Consider the following 14,235-nt stretch of genomic DNA (forward strand, 5'->3'; position numbering starts at 1 on the left):
CAGATCGAATGCTGGACTTATTGTTTGAACCATTACATAAAAGAGAACATGGTCTTAGAACCGAACATACCACCAAGGATCTCGAAAGATGGGGGGGGGGGGGAGGATGTTTGATGTCAAACAATCACCAGTAATTAACATTATTTTATTTCAACACCGTATGATGCAGATCTCTCTTCTTTCCTCACCTTTTTACCACATCTAGCAATGTGATCATGCCTTCTCACCTGTGCCTGCCTGCTTAAAAAAGGACGTCAAACACCTAACTCATATTCCATTATACCTATATTCCTATAAAACAATGTTGCCTAAACAGTGGATGAGGGCAAACGCATTTTGCCCTGTCTAAATAATGCATTACAATGCACTAGCTAGAATTCATTTACAAAAACAAACGAATGGATGAAACTACGAGAATAGGTGAGCGATTCGTGATCGCCCATCAATACCTGGGGGAGTTCCAACGAACCCGATCGGGCCACCCCACCCAGGGCAGGGATAGTTTATGGACGCTCGGTAGATGAGACTGCACTCAACCCGGCCAACGATGGGGCGGCGACGACAGAGCGGTTTTTCAATCGCGCAGAGTGGTCGGCGATGGCCGCAGGTCACAGACGCCTTCACCAGAGTCTTGGCGCAGCCAAGGAGCACGAGCTACACGGGCCATCGGCGGCGGAGCGGCCAGGGCCGGGCCGGCTGCAGGGGCGAGCGGCCGCCGCTACAGCGTGGAACGGCAGACCAGGCGCCACAGCCAGCGCAGAGCAGTCAATTTACCGCCGTTCAGTGTTAGTTACTTCACCAAATTGAAGAGCACGTCCAAAAAACCAAACCAATAGAAAATGTTGTGAAGGAGGCCAGATTGAACTGAAGTCAATTTACAACCATTGAGCGTAGTTACACCGGTTAAATTGAAAACGGTGCTCGAAAAGCTTAACGATAGAAAGCGAGGACAATAAAAGGAAGGAAGAAAGAAATCTATTTCACCGCTACAACCTTGCCAACCACTGCATCTCCAAACATATCCGTTAGATCTCCTGGTCTTGGGTTCATCCGGGAGAATACCACCAGCTTAAACTCTTATGAAACTCTAGGACTTCCGAATCAATCTGTCACTCGGTTTTTCATCATTGAGCCCTGAGCCGATAATGCCTTTTAACTCTAGCTTTTGAGCTCGGTCCGTGTCAGCGGGTCTAACCCATCATCCCCCTATCGGCAACAGTCGGCGCCGGGTCCATTTGACCGGAAAAAAGCCGCTGACATAACGACAGAGGCGGTCGCCGTCCGGCGCCGACGAGACGATAGAAGCTGTCACAGGCCGGCGCTGACCGCCGGCCATTCAGAGCGGTACGGCGGCCCGCTGCAGGCCTTTCTGGTCCACTGACAGCCAGCGGAGCGGGCGACACCGAATGATCCGTTCAATTTATATCCCTGTAATGCTGGTCACCGCCGCGGCGCCGTCCTACAGCGAGCGGTGGCCGGCGCCGACCGGCCATAGCCTGAGCTATTGCCACCAGACACCGGAGCTTCGGCCAAAGCCGAAACGACGCTCAAATGACGCTTGGAAGACTTAGCACGTCAGGCAGGTCTGATTAAATCAGCCCACTGCTGAAGAGGGATGAGTCGGATTTCCGGCACACAATAGAGATGGCGCCGCGAATATGAGAGCCGGAAAGCGTGTAGGCACCGATGTTTTATTGAGGTGTAACTGAGTTAGCGGGCTGGCAGTGATTTGGTTACTAAAATCTGCATCGAAAGCGACTTTCGGCTGGGGAGAGTTCTTTCATTCGCAGGATTTTACATAGAAATGCTGAACAGCACGAGAAGAAATAACGTCATCAGAAAATATGGAAACTGTTACAGCATTCCATGCAACACCTAAAACAAAATTTGGAACAGATCGAACACTATTAATGTTTTGCGTCAAAATGTATCATGCAAGATATAAAAACAATTGCACATGATGCAAATTCCAGGTCATATGTTTCCTAACATCCGGTTCCATTTCATGTCGCCAGTCCGCATTTCTCGTCCGTACTGCCAGTCGGATCAGCCCGCGCTGCCATTCCGGCCAGTCGCTCCCTCGGTTACCGCTCCGACCCGTCTCTCCCCCCTCCCCCGATCGGGTTCCGGGGCCTCTGGTAATGTGCCGCTGTCACCGAGCGCCGCCCCGGGGCTCAGGCCGACCGCTGCGGACGGGCCGCTCACCCCTGACCCGTGACCGCTATCGGGCGCCACGGGCCGTCAGCGCGACCGCCGCCGCCGCGCCGGGAGCCTTTTTACTGGTGCCGCCGAGGGGGCCGGTCGGCGGACGGCGCCGCCATTATGACGGGCGGTGCGGCGCGCTCCGGCGGCGACCATCGGTCATTGCGGGGTCACCGCCGTCATCACGCCGCCGGCAGACGGGCCATCGCTCGGCGGCTCTGTCTATGGCCACAGATTAGCTGGGGTCCCCGGGTACAGCCAGCGCAGATAGGCTATTAGCCAGCTCCCCTGTTGCATGACAATGCCTTCACTATTCTTCTCGTACACATGGAAATGAGGGACTGGCAGTACATTCTAATCTGGTTATATTTACCCTTTTTAGATTAACAATGGAACCGGCTACATATTTGATTTTTGTCACACAAAGTGTCCGCAAAATGCCCGCAAGTGCAGGTTATCAATAGGCCAATTGTTTTAGAAATTTCACAATAAAATACGAAATAAAGTGCAGGAAACGCCTGCATATCAATAGCACATTCCTACTTTGCATTCTTCTCGCAGCCATCTTTGTGACCCGCTTATATTTTTCCCGCGTTTTTTCACAGATAACTTTGTGGAGGTCCTAGCAAGGAACAAGCCTAGATATAACACCAAAAGACAAAATCAAAAGCCAGCTGACCCGACTGGTCGGCAGCCGGTTCTATTCACCGTGTCCGTGGTCTCGGAACACTTACCTGACGGGACAGGCGGTGACGCAGGTGTCACCGTGCATCAGCAGGTCCTGCTGACAGACTGTGCAGCCGCGCTGGCCACTGCAGTCCTGACAGGTGTGGTGGCAGCGCCGGCAGACGCCGTCAGAGGCCCACCAGCCCTCCGGGCACTCGCCGTAACAGAGGCCCTGCAACAAAGACAAAGAGGTGGGTGGACAGGGGTTATACAGGCAGACAGAGACCCCGTAACATAGACACAGCGATAACAGGACAGGTTTATACAGGAGAGAGACCCTACAACATAGACACAGCGGTGGTATGCATATAAGAGGGGTCACATAGGCAGAAAGGGTCGCAGCACAGACAGCCGCGGTGAGCACAACAGGGCAACTAATGCTACGCATGACGGCATATGAAACCAACGGAGGAGGATTCTGGTCTATAGAGGCAAGTTCCTTGCCCCTAAGTTGATCCATCCGGGCTCAATTTCCGGGCACGGCACGCGGCCTTGTCGCTACCTGGCCGATTGGAACGGCTAGAGAGTTCCGGTTAGCACTAGGTCCACTGAGCATGGTGCTTAATCCAAATTGCAAATTGCATTGGAACCAACGGGCCGTGAAGTACCAAAATGGCCCACATGATACAGGCTCATGAGGGTACAGAGAGACAGTGTGAGCCCGCGAGACGGCCAGACGGCATGACTAGATTGTGGAGACACGGGCAGACCGTGAGTGTAGGCAGAGAAACAGCGATCACGAATCATTGCGGTTCAGTAGCGGAGCAACCACGGTGGAAATGCCTAATGAAGAAAAGTTGGGTCCTACAAGCACTGTCAGCAGCTTCATACCTTCTCCTGCCAGTCACGGATGTAGACCTGTTCACGCAAAGCCATGAGCACATACAAAGGAGCGCTAACAAGTACATGGTACACAAATGAATAATGATCATGTAGTCATACTCATATCAGATATTGGATACACATTACACACCACACATGACATGATGCCGACATTAATGATCATCAACGCGGGGAGTAAATAACGCAATATTTTCACTGATTCATCATCACGTGCTGTAGACAGTTCTAAGAATGAACCATTGAAAATGCACGAGCTTTGAGCCCGAGCCAAAGCATAAGCGCGTAAAGCGCTTTACGTATCACTGTCACCACACTGTCAGGGAGTCATAAACAATGCACGGCGATGGGTGCCGAGTGGCACGCTACAGGATCAGGATGGCGCCACAGGCAATAATAAGTAGTGCACCCATGCGCCTAGTGCCGCTAATGCTGACACCACCGGCCAGATGTTAAATCCAATACAGGTCACGGAGGAGTCGGCTGTTTGCCAAGCGACTCGCAGTTCCTATACTAACTCAGTGGTGGCCCAAGCCGGCACCGACAGCACCAGCCCGGCCCTGGGCGCGGCGGCGGCGGCGTACACGCAGACCTTACGCAAACAGAGCACCCCCAACCAATATTGACATGGTGGAATACTCGCTGATGTGACTTACCCCACCATGCAGGTAGAATTACACATTACACATAGAAATAATGGTCTGTGATCATGCGAAGAAATGTTCAAACAGAAGAAATAGCTGGCGGAGAGACAGGGAAGGTGCAGAAAATCGCTCAGTGACGTGGTAGAAAAGAAAAGAAAAAAAGCAGGTAAAACAAGAAGACAGTACAAATATGAAATGTAATATACAGTATACTTAACCCTCGCACTTATATAGGGAGCGGCGGAGCCATTGACCTGGCCTGGAATGTCAACCAATAATCTAGGACCTTAAAATTGGGTAGCATCAGCTTTCTCACGTCACGGGTAACACGCTCATTTCTTTCCGCGAAGCTCTAGCTCGATCGGGGGCCGAACGGCAGGGGACCCGACCGACCCCCCTAGCCCCTACCCGTTAGACGCTGGAAAACGCTGTATACAGGCGAGGCTTAAGAAGACACACAATTTTAAGATCCGAGCCACCAACATATATCACTATACATACAACATTAAAAAACATCGACAAAGAAATAATGGAAAGGCTGAAGAAGCATCGGCCGATAGCAGGCCCTGCCTGTTTGCCTGTTTCGCCCGCCTCTCTCTCTCTCTCTCTCTCTCTCTCTCTCTCTCTCTCTCACTCTATCTCTCTCCCTTTAACCCGCGCCCCGTAAGGCTACCGGCGGACCCTACCACCGGTAGGGGAGGGGGGGGGGGCGTTTCGGCCCCCCTAAGATCTCGGAAATTTACCGGCCGATTTTCAAAATTCAATCGGCATTTGATAGCCCCACCCGGGAACTACCTTGTGACCAAATTTCATTGACCTAGGTCAAACCGATGACGTCACAGGTCAGGTCAAAGGTCAGATTTTCACCGTTCACAGGCATTTCAAGAAATGTGTTGTGAATTGTGTAAATTGGTAATTTATTGAAAACCATCGATGGTACATTGTTTGTCAAACACATACTTTGGTATCTGAGGTCACTGATACCAGGTCAGGTCACAGCGAGGTGAGGTCACGGGGGTCACAATATGAAAGTGTCGTGTGATACATGTTTTATGGTCCATTTTACATGACAAATGCGATTATGTGGGTTAGGCAGCCTTTGGGGCCAGCCTAGGTCACGTTTTGGTGAAGGTCAGTTCAAGGTGGGGTAAATTAGGTCAAATTTCAAAGTTGATATTTTTGCATAAAATAGGTATCGATTCGATGCAGCTCGTCACAGGGAGTCCTTTTTTTAAGATAGTCCGTTACCCATGATCAGGTAACCAGGAGTGCCCCCTCCCACAGTCCCGGCGACGCACAGAGACCTTACTTTAACACCAGGTAACATAACAAATTGATAAAGTCGCGGCACTCCCCGCTAAGAAGTGGAAAAGATAAATAAAATATAACGCATGCAATACTACTAAAAAATGTTAGTAAGTACGCCAAAAAGGAGGAAAGTAGTCATTGCCGAGTGAAGCAAAATGACTGCCCACTATACCAACACAAGCAACTATCATTTATACCAGTGTTAGTAATTAACGCAATACGCATTCATACTCAGGTGGGGAAAAGCATGCCTGGTCATGTTCTTGGAAGGTCGTTTTTATTACCGAAACCCTTGGCTCCGTCCGGCTAAGCTAGGCTTGTTGCCGGACAGAACCTCAGGAAACAGCTCGGACTAGAGTATTATGAGAATTGGTACAATAAGTTGTATAAATGTCAATGTAGGTAATGCATGTAGATACCATAAGGTAAATATGCAAATTGAAATAGACAATGATTGAGAAGGGTGGCACACAGTCTAATGGTGGTCTTTGTTTTGCTCTACGAGGTCTAGAATTGCCAAAAAATGAGTTTGAAAATTTGACGTCATCATTTTTGAACAGTTTTTTTTTTCGCTATAACTTGGCCAAAAAACAAGGTATCGATCTGAAATTTGGTATGTAGATAGAAAACGGTAGGTACTATCACATATATTCCGGTTTTTCGAAACACAAAAAACTTTTTGGATTTTTTGGCTAATATAAAAAAAATACTTTTTGATTTTTGGGGGTCAAAACTCAAAAATTTCAAAAATCCGAGATAGCAGTTTTGTAGCCCTGTCAATTCTACACGTTTTATATCTTGATCATTTTTCTGTATCTTCAAAGCTGTAGGCCTGACAGGTCTTCTCGCGAAGGTCTTTTTTTTTTTGGTCGAAAATGACAGAACATGACGTCATTCTGACGTCATTTGTGGACAACCTATCGTGGCCTCTGGATTTTTTTTTGTCATAATGTGTAAAATTGATGCCCGGAGGGGTCCTGAAAGTTTGGTGGCGATATCTCCAGCCGTTTACGAGATATCGACCGAAAAGGACGGGGGGGGGCGTTTCGGCCCCCCCTACGGGGCGCGGGCTAAAAATCACGAAACAACATCCTTTTCGCGCGCTCTTGCAGGACACTGCTAAGCGGAGTGGGCGACTGAAAAGGTATACTGTGCCGCATCATAGCCGGGTGCTGCGGCACAGTATACCAGTGCAGGTGAAAACGACGCTCTCGGCCGCCGCGCTGGGCACTGGGCGTGGGCAGTCACCGCGCGATGTGCATTGACAATTCACGCTGTTTGGTAAGAATTGAGTACTGAGTAGTAACTATAGTGAGCATATAGTATATGTACGTTTATAACCAATAAAGGCACAGGAAAACTAATAAACGACTTCAGCAGTTTGCTCTAGTCCCGCCTGAGCCCAATTATGAGCCTCCAGCGGCACACTTGACAAGATTCCCGCAGCCCGCTCCGCCGCTGACGCCCGCCGAGGCAGACAGTCGCTCCTGGACCGCGGGCCGGCGTCCCACGAGCCACCGTCCACGCGCGGCCCGCGGCTCTGCCGGCGTGATCAGCCCGGAGGCGCGCCGGACACCGGCCGAGCTATTCCCGGAGCGCGGGTCGCCGCCGCCGCGCGCACGACACACAGGCAGAAATAGCCCGGCACGCCATCTCAGCTCTACAATCGGCCGGACGACCGATGGACGGCGCACTGAGCGCCCCGCAGCGGCTCGGCTTTCAATGGCAACAGCAAACAGACACACACACAGCGCAGTCCCGTGGAGGCCACGCGCTGACACAGCTAGTTATCCGCCCACAAAGGGAGCCGCATTAGGTTACTTCTCTGTACTCACGCGGCTAGCAACTGTCTTATAAGAAGCCGTCAGAACAAATATTGAGCCGATTGCGGCGGGTAATTGGCGTCCAGATGAAAGAAAATGTGAGAATGAAATACAGCAAACGTGATCAATAGCTTTCTGAACAATACCTATCCCTAGCCTCTGTTATGCCCAGTTTTATTTACTAATTGACTGAAGACAAGAGCCGCTCCAAAATTTCTGCCTAAGAGTTAAACATGTTGGAAGACGAACACCTGTGATAATTTCTGAAGCGTTGGTTCAACGGAGGACTGATGAACAAACTCTATATCCAGTTTCGATCGCGTCTTGGTATAAATGCCCCGATATATAATTCGGTATAACAGCCTACACTTTCGCCGCGCCAGAGCACGATGCGTCCCAAAGCAAGAGTCCAGAGATGTTGACCGCGCGGCGCTTCAGCCGCTGCATCGAGCTGAGCAGATGGTGATTGCGCATTGTCCACCGCGCAGTTTAGCAGGCGTTTATAGAACTATAAGACATCGAGCCAGCCAGAATGACTTCCAACTTGAGAAACTTGCGCGCTGCGCACTGCTGTCATAGTAAAACCACTTGATACTCAATATTCAGACTCACCCGCAAATGTAAATGCATCCTGTGAGCAAGTCAATACATCACGGGTCGATGTGTAATTATGTTTGTGCCTTGTCCTATATGTGTGCTATGTGTGTGTAGGTGGAGACTGAGGCGTATGGCAGCGGCATCACCCCCGGGGGACCACTTAGGCCAGGTCGGGGCATTGGGGAGGAAGCGCAAATGGAAGAATATTGACGATGAGGGACCACTATAAAGCTATTGGTAGAGAACCTCATAGCCACCGACATGCATTAATAGACTTCCGCTGAGTGGTCATTACAGCAATTAGCCACAGAAGGAGCCGATAATAAGACCATAAACAGGCAAACAATGACGAAATTACATTTCCCGGTCCTAGTCATTTTATGCATACATGCAGGCAGCCGGGCCGGCTACGGAACAAAGCCAACTCTCCGCGGAGGTCGGTCAGTCACGTGATGTGACGTCAGCGGGCCGCGCTGTGTGATTGGCTGATGCAATGCGGTGTTGTCCGAATATCGAAAAAATATTCCAGGATGGGCGCTACGTAAATGTATGCACTATTATCAATGTTATAAATACATACGTGAAATAAAGAATGTCGGGAAGGAAAGGGAAGGAAAGGGCCTACGAGTGTGGTTAGGAAAATTTGAACCCACAAAACAGAACGAACATAAAATCTATTAGCCTATGACTCAATGCAGACATATAGGGTGTTCACTAAAAATTGACACAAACTTTGAATGACTGCACATCAAAAGTGAAGCAAGCTATTACGATGCAACTTAGCATGGAGATAAAAGGGACATTTTTGTATCATACCGAGCATAAAATTTCATGGGTGTAATGAAAACAGTCGCGTTGGAGGTCGTTTTAAATAAGGACCACCGAAAGCCAATTGGCACGCTATCCCAAAATGTCAATGGGAGAGTCTGGCACGTACAAATACCTAATGAAAGCTTAAAATGTCGAAATTAGTTACATACCGTGTGGGACGAAAGTTCTAGTGGGTGTGGGAGTCAGAAAATCTGAAGTGGTGCAAACGTGAAGATACTGACCAAAGGAAAGGTCGGGGCCCCGAAAATGCACGTGGAGGGGCTTTTTGGCACCTCACGATGCAATGCTGCCGATCAGTAAGGTATTAACTGTGCCTAAGCGAAGTACATATATCACACCTGAGGCTAGGATGAGTTACAACCGGCGTAAATGATTTCTCGAAGCGACTGGGAACAACATAAGGCAAGAGAAGTAAATAAACAATGGTCAAGCAAGGGCCACAAATTGCAGAAAAAGACCGATCTATTTAAGGAAGAAAAATCATGTTTTTGTCAAAGGGCGACAATTAACTAGACAATGGAGTGTTCTATAGTGATGTTATCAATGATACAAGAGCTAACGTCCATTAAGCATCCAAGCTAACGCTGGATGCCGTGGTACGTGTGTTATTTCAGAGCATATCATCAGTTCGACTTTATTCCTCCAGGCCGGTCCTTTACAATATGATACTTTCTGAGTCAAGTGTATTATTTAGCACTAGAGGTTCATGCAGAACAACATATGTAACCAGAAGGTGATCTTCTGGTCCGACCTCGCGCCAGCACACTAATCAAGGAGCGCCTTGGGGGCTCCGGCCGATGTAAAAATTGCATGATTGAAACAAGGCCCGATAAGCCATTTGCCACGACTGAAATTAACAAATGAGTATCTAATGTGATTTGCCGAAGGCTATTACGTATATAGGTGTCTTTAAATTTGATACAAAATATCAACTGGCTGCTCATTACCGCCATGAATTGGCCAAATTCACGGTCCACTGGTGCCAGACCTTGTGAAAACACTTACAAGAAAATGTCCAAAAAATGACCTACGGGAATCAGGGAAATCTGTTGACGCTCTACGGTTTGCAGCAGATGCAATGTGCATTACAACAATGCCTCGTTTGTTTAAATCGGTACATTTTTACCGAAGATACAGCCTGCTAAACTTTGTCTCAATTTTTAGTGAACACCCTGTAGGCTTTTTCTCCTGGCAAACATTTAATTGCAGAAGGCTATAATGGTAATTGCATCACGGCCAGACCCATTTGATTTGAAAACAGGACTTTTTAAGTCATTGGTGAGAAAAGAAAAAACAACTGTTAATAATGCTGTCAGTGTGCCTATTACCCTGTTCGGGCACTGGCAGATGAAATAGCACATACAATCATTTGGAGTAGACATAATCCAGCTTCCCCGCGCCAGACGTTAGTACCCTGTTTTTCTCGAATGACATCTGGCGACGACACAAAGTCGATTTACTCAACTAGACTCTGAACAGCCTTGTCGACACGGAAAAATAACACTGTACTGGCGGGGAGCCGAAAACACTGTTCTGGCTGGTCTTTCTCGGTAAAGGGCCATAGCAGGCGGTGTTAAATACGGCGCTCATCGGCAGTCGGTACCGGCTGAGCGGGCGGGCGGATCGACGACCTTTCCTGGCCATCTTCGCCAGCACGGGGGGGGGGGGATAAACGGAGCCATCTGGGTATATGCGAAGACAGCTCGCCGCGCTACTCACGTTGTGCAGGACGGAGGCCGGCTGGCAGCGCGAGCACTCGACAGCCATGGGACCCGTGCAGGTCAGACAGCTGCGGTGGCACCGGCCGCACGACTCGCCGTCGTAAAACTCCCCTGAAACGGACAGAGATTCAGTCACCAACTGCGATCAGCCCATCCAAACCAGCGAATAGCTCAGTGTAGGGTTCAAATAACCAGGTGGCTCGTTTATCCATCCAACACTAACAGTTCCGCGGCGACCAGACTCAGCTACTCGGCCGTCGTATTTCGGACTCTGCCTGTTGACTCGAGCCGTCTGGTACTGGACAGGTGAACAGGTTTCCCACCAGTTCACACAACTGTCGGCATCTGAGTATATTACACAGTGGCAAGCCTCTCCTCACGGCAGACAGGCACCAGGCGGGCATCAGAGTGGAGTATCTGAGGCCAACCCGACGCCCTGCTACAGCCAAACTGACTCTTGGCAGCACAGCTGAGGTGTGAACAGTTGCTAGAGCTGAATACTGGCCCTGCAGTTGGTTGGGTTCAGTGCAACAAGAGTGACAAATACTAGCCAGGCCGACCACCGCTACCGATAAAGCAGCTGTTTTGTTGTTGAGAGTTTACACTTACCTAATCATTAATAATTAATAATTTTTGCTGGAGCTACAATGCACCCAGAACTGGAAAACAGCATTGAAGATTTGATTAACATAGACACTCATCATACCCCAAGGCCCTAACAGAAGCATCAATTTGTCATAGTTTCTGTGTGAACAGCAGTATATTGGAGGCACCTCTTCATTCAATCAACTAAAAGCTCATAAACCCCATGAGACGAACTTTCACATTCTGCTTGAGTTTGCGGACTGTTGATTATTTCGGAAGCAACCCATCCTTCTGTTTCCACTCAGAAATGACTGAGTATAACGCGCTCCTTTTTCCGCCTGCTGATAGCTTGGGCAGCAGTCATCGACTTCCGCCACAATCGGCCCTGCAGTTTCTCCGTTAACTTTTGCTAGCCGGGACGTGATAACTGGCACTTTGCTAACGAGCTCCGTCGGCCCGCGGCGGTTGTGTGTGAGTTGTTGTGGGTGTGCTTGTGCGTGCGCACATGTTTGGCATCCAGAGCCGCTCAAACATATTGTCAGGGGCGATGAATGGACACCACACAGCCACGGCCGTGTGATCTGATGACCTGCCCATCCCAGCTGGCCGGCGAGGGACGTGCCGTGTGCCTGGGGCACGGCTGGTTGACAGCTAGTGACGACTGGTGACGGATGCGACAGGCCATCCGCAGCTACCACCGGCGCAGGCCAGGGCCGTCCGAGGCACGCACATACTACACACAATCACACATATACACATTCATACACATTGCGACAAATTGGCAAGACATTTAGGCAGGTTAATAAAGGCACTTTAACTGCGGAAAAACCTAAACAGCAGCATCAGCACCTTTAGAATTAGAAGCGCCTCGGGCACTAGCTACATCCGGTTGCACAATGCAGCACCCACGCTGCCAGCCGAGGATTCCCGGCGCTCAGCGGTTGTGTAGGAGTCAGGGATCAGCATGAGAAATGCGTCCCATTCGGCGGAGGGCCGGGGCGGCGGTATGGAGGTGACAGGGGATAGGGTGAGCGGGGCGCACCCAGTCCGTTACTGCCTTGGTCTATGAGAATGATCTGTGATGAATTGCGGGAATCAATGGAGCAGCAGGATGGACTCCAATTCCGCAGCTCAGGTGTCCGCAGGCGATACAAGAGGAGCCGCTCAAGAGAGTAAGAACCACTAAAGACGAGACACCAGGGATACCAAAAAAGTGTTTATTTCTTTTACATGACTGCATATATTTAATAGTTAATCAAATAATAGCAAAGAAGCTCGATGAAGCATTGTAACCAGAAAGACATTCAATGCCAAAATTAGGTGTATGTTGTGAGAGAAACTATAACGTTAATGAAACGTCGCTTTATACCAACAAAAATGCCAATTAACCTGATAGGTCTGGTCACGCATATCCACATAATCACTGGACCGTGCCGTCCGGAACGGTGAAGGTCCACGTCTGCGGCCGGCAAACCATATGCGGAAGCCCATAACAGGGCCATTCATCACAGTCGATAAACGTGCTTCTATGTTATTAATCATCCACACAAGAGTGCTAATCTATCACGATGAAAGTATTCTAAGACCGTCGCCCTTCATATTAATCATCGAGGAAAGTATAAAGTTTATCTACACGGTGAAAAGAGAAAATACTGCGGCACTCATTTGCTAGACGGTACGCCATGGTTTAGTTAACGCCTTATTTCTATCTTATACTGTGCTAGGTACGATAAAGATAAAGAGTAGTTAGTCTATGGGGAATTGTTAACAAACGTCGTAAACATCGTAACCGGTCTCATCACAAAATTATTTATAAATATAAGGTAAAAATTACATTGAATCACTGGCGATAAGGAGCCCATCTCCCGCTGCCGGGCGGCGTCTGGTCGCCACATCTCAGGCCGGTTCCAATTAGCGGGTCCCATTAGCCGGTATCACGGCCGGCGACACGGTCGGCCCGTCCGGTCACCTCATTTCCCCGCAGACGGCGCCGAGCTGCAGGGGTGGAGAGGCGGCCCGTTCAGCGGGCCGCGCCCGCAGCGGGGTCTGCGGCCCCAACCGGGCACAGGCGAGCAGCCCCATTCACAGCTGGTCGTCCGGACTGACTTCCCAGAGGAGCTACCCGCTCACAGCCGATATATCATCCTTAGAGGAGCGACCCATTCACAACAGTCCTGTCACTCTTTGAGGAGCTACTCGTACCCACTACCCAGCACCCATTCCGAGTGAGCGGAGCTTCCCCCATCTGCAGCTGGTCAGTTGCACTCCCTCACTTATACGAGTACAGCTGCCTCATTCACAGCTTCCTTCTCAAAGCAGCTGCCTCATTCACAGTTTCCTCCCCGGAGCAGCTGCAGCTGCCTTATTCACAGCTTCCCACTCTGAGCAGCTGCCTCATTCACAGCTTCTTTCCCGGAGCAGCTGCCTCCCCTCCCCTACCCGGAGAAGGTGACGCATTCTATAGAGCTGGCCGACGGCGGCAGCCAGCTCGGCGGCCCACATCCGCAATCATTACGGAGCGCGCGCGGCCGGGCACTGATAGGGCGTCGGCGCCGCGACCCGGCCACTCGGCGGCGGAAGCTAGCGGTAGCGGCCGCCGCACCGCGCGATGACATCAGCGACTGAATTCGGCGCCTGGCCGGCCGGTACACGGCGCTGGAAATTAGTCACAGCCGGCCGCCAAATGAGCTAGCGCTCTACAGCTAATGACAAACATTATATGGTTTAGATAGGGGCCATTCACTCTTTTTCATAAAGAATTGGTTCCACGCGTTTAAAACACAGCAATTATTCATACGGAGTCTGAGCACCGAATCTATAGCGCCACCGAACAGAATACGAGTTCAACTGATGCATGCATTGGGCACGCATTTTGTCTGCATGTATGGATGAAGGTATATCGATGGGTTGGTTAGGAGACTAGGGAATGTTGGAGCGATTGCCAAAGAATGTTAAGTA

The sequence above is a fragment of the Amphibalanus amphitrite genome, unplaced genomic scaffold (genome assembly GCF_019059575.1).
Source record: "Amphibalanus amphitrite isolate SeventyFive unplaced genomic scaffold, NRLGWU_Aamphi_draft 000980F_arrow, whole genome shotgun sequence".
Taxonomy (NCBI): domain Eukaryota; kingdom Metazoa; phylum Arthropoda; class Thecostraca; order Balanomorpha; family Balanidae; genus Amphibalanus; species Amphibalanus amphitrite.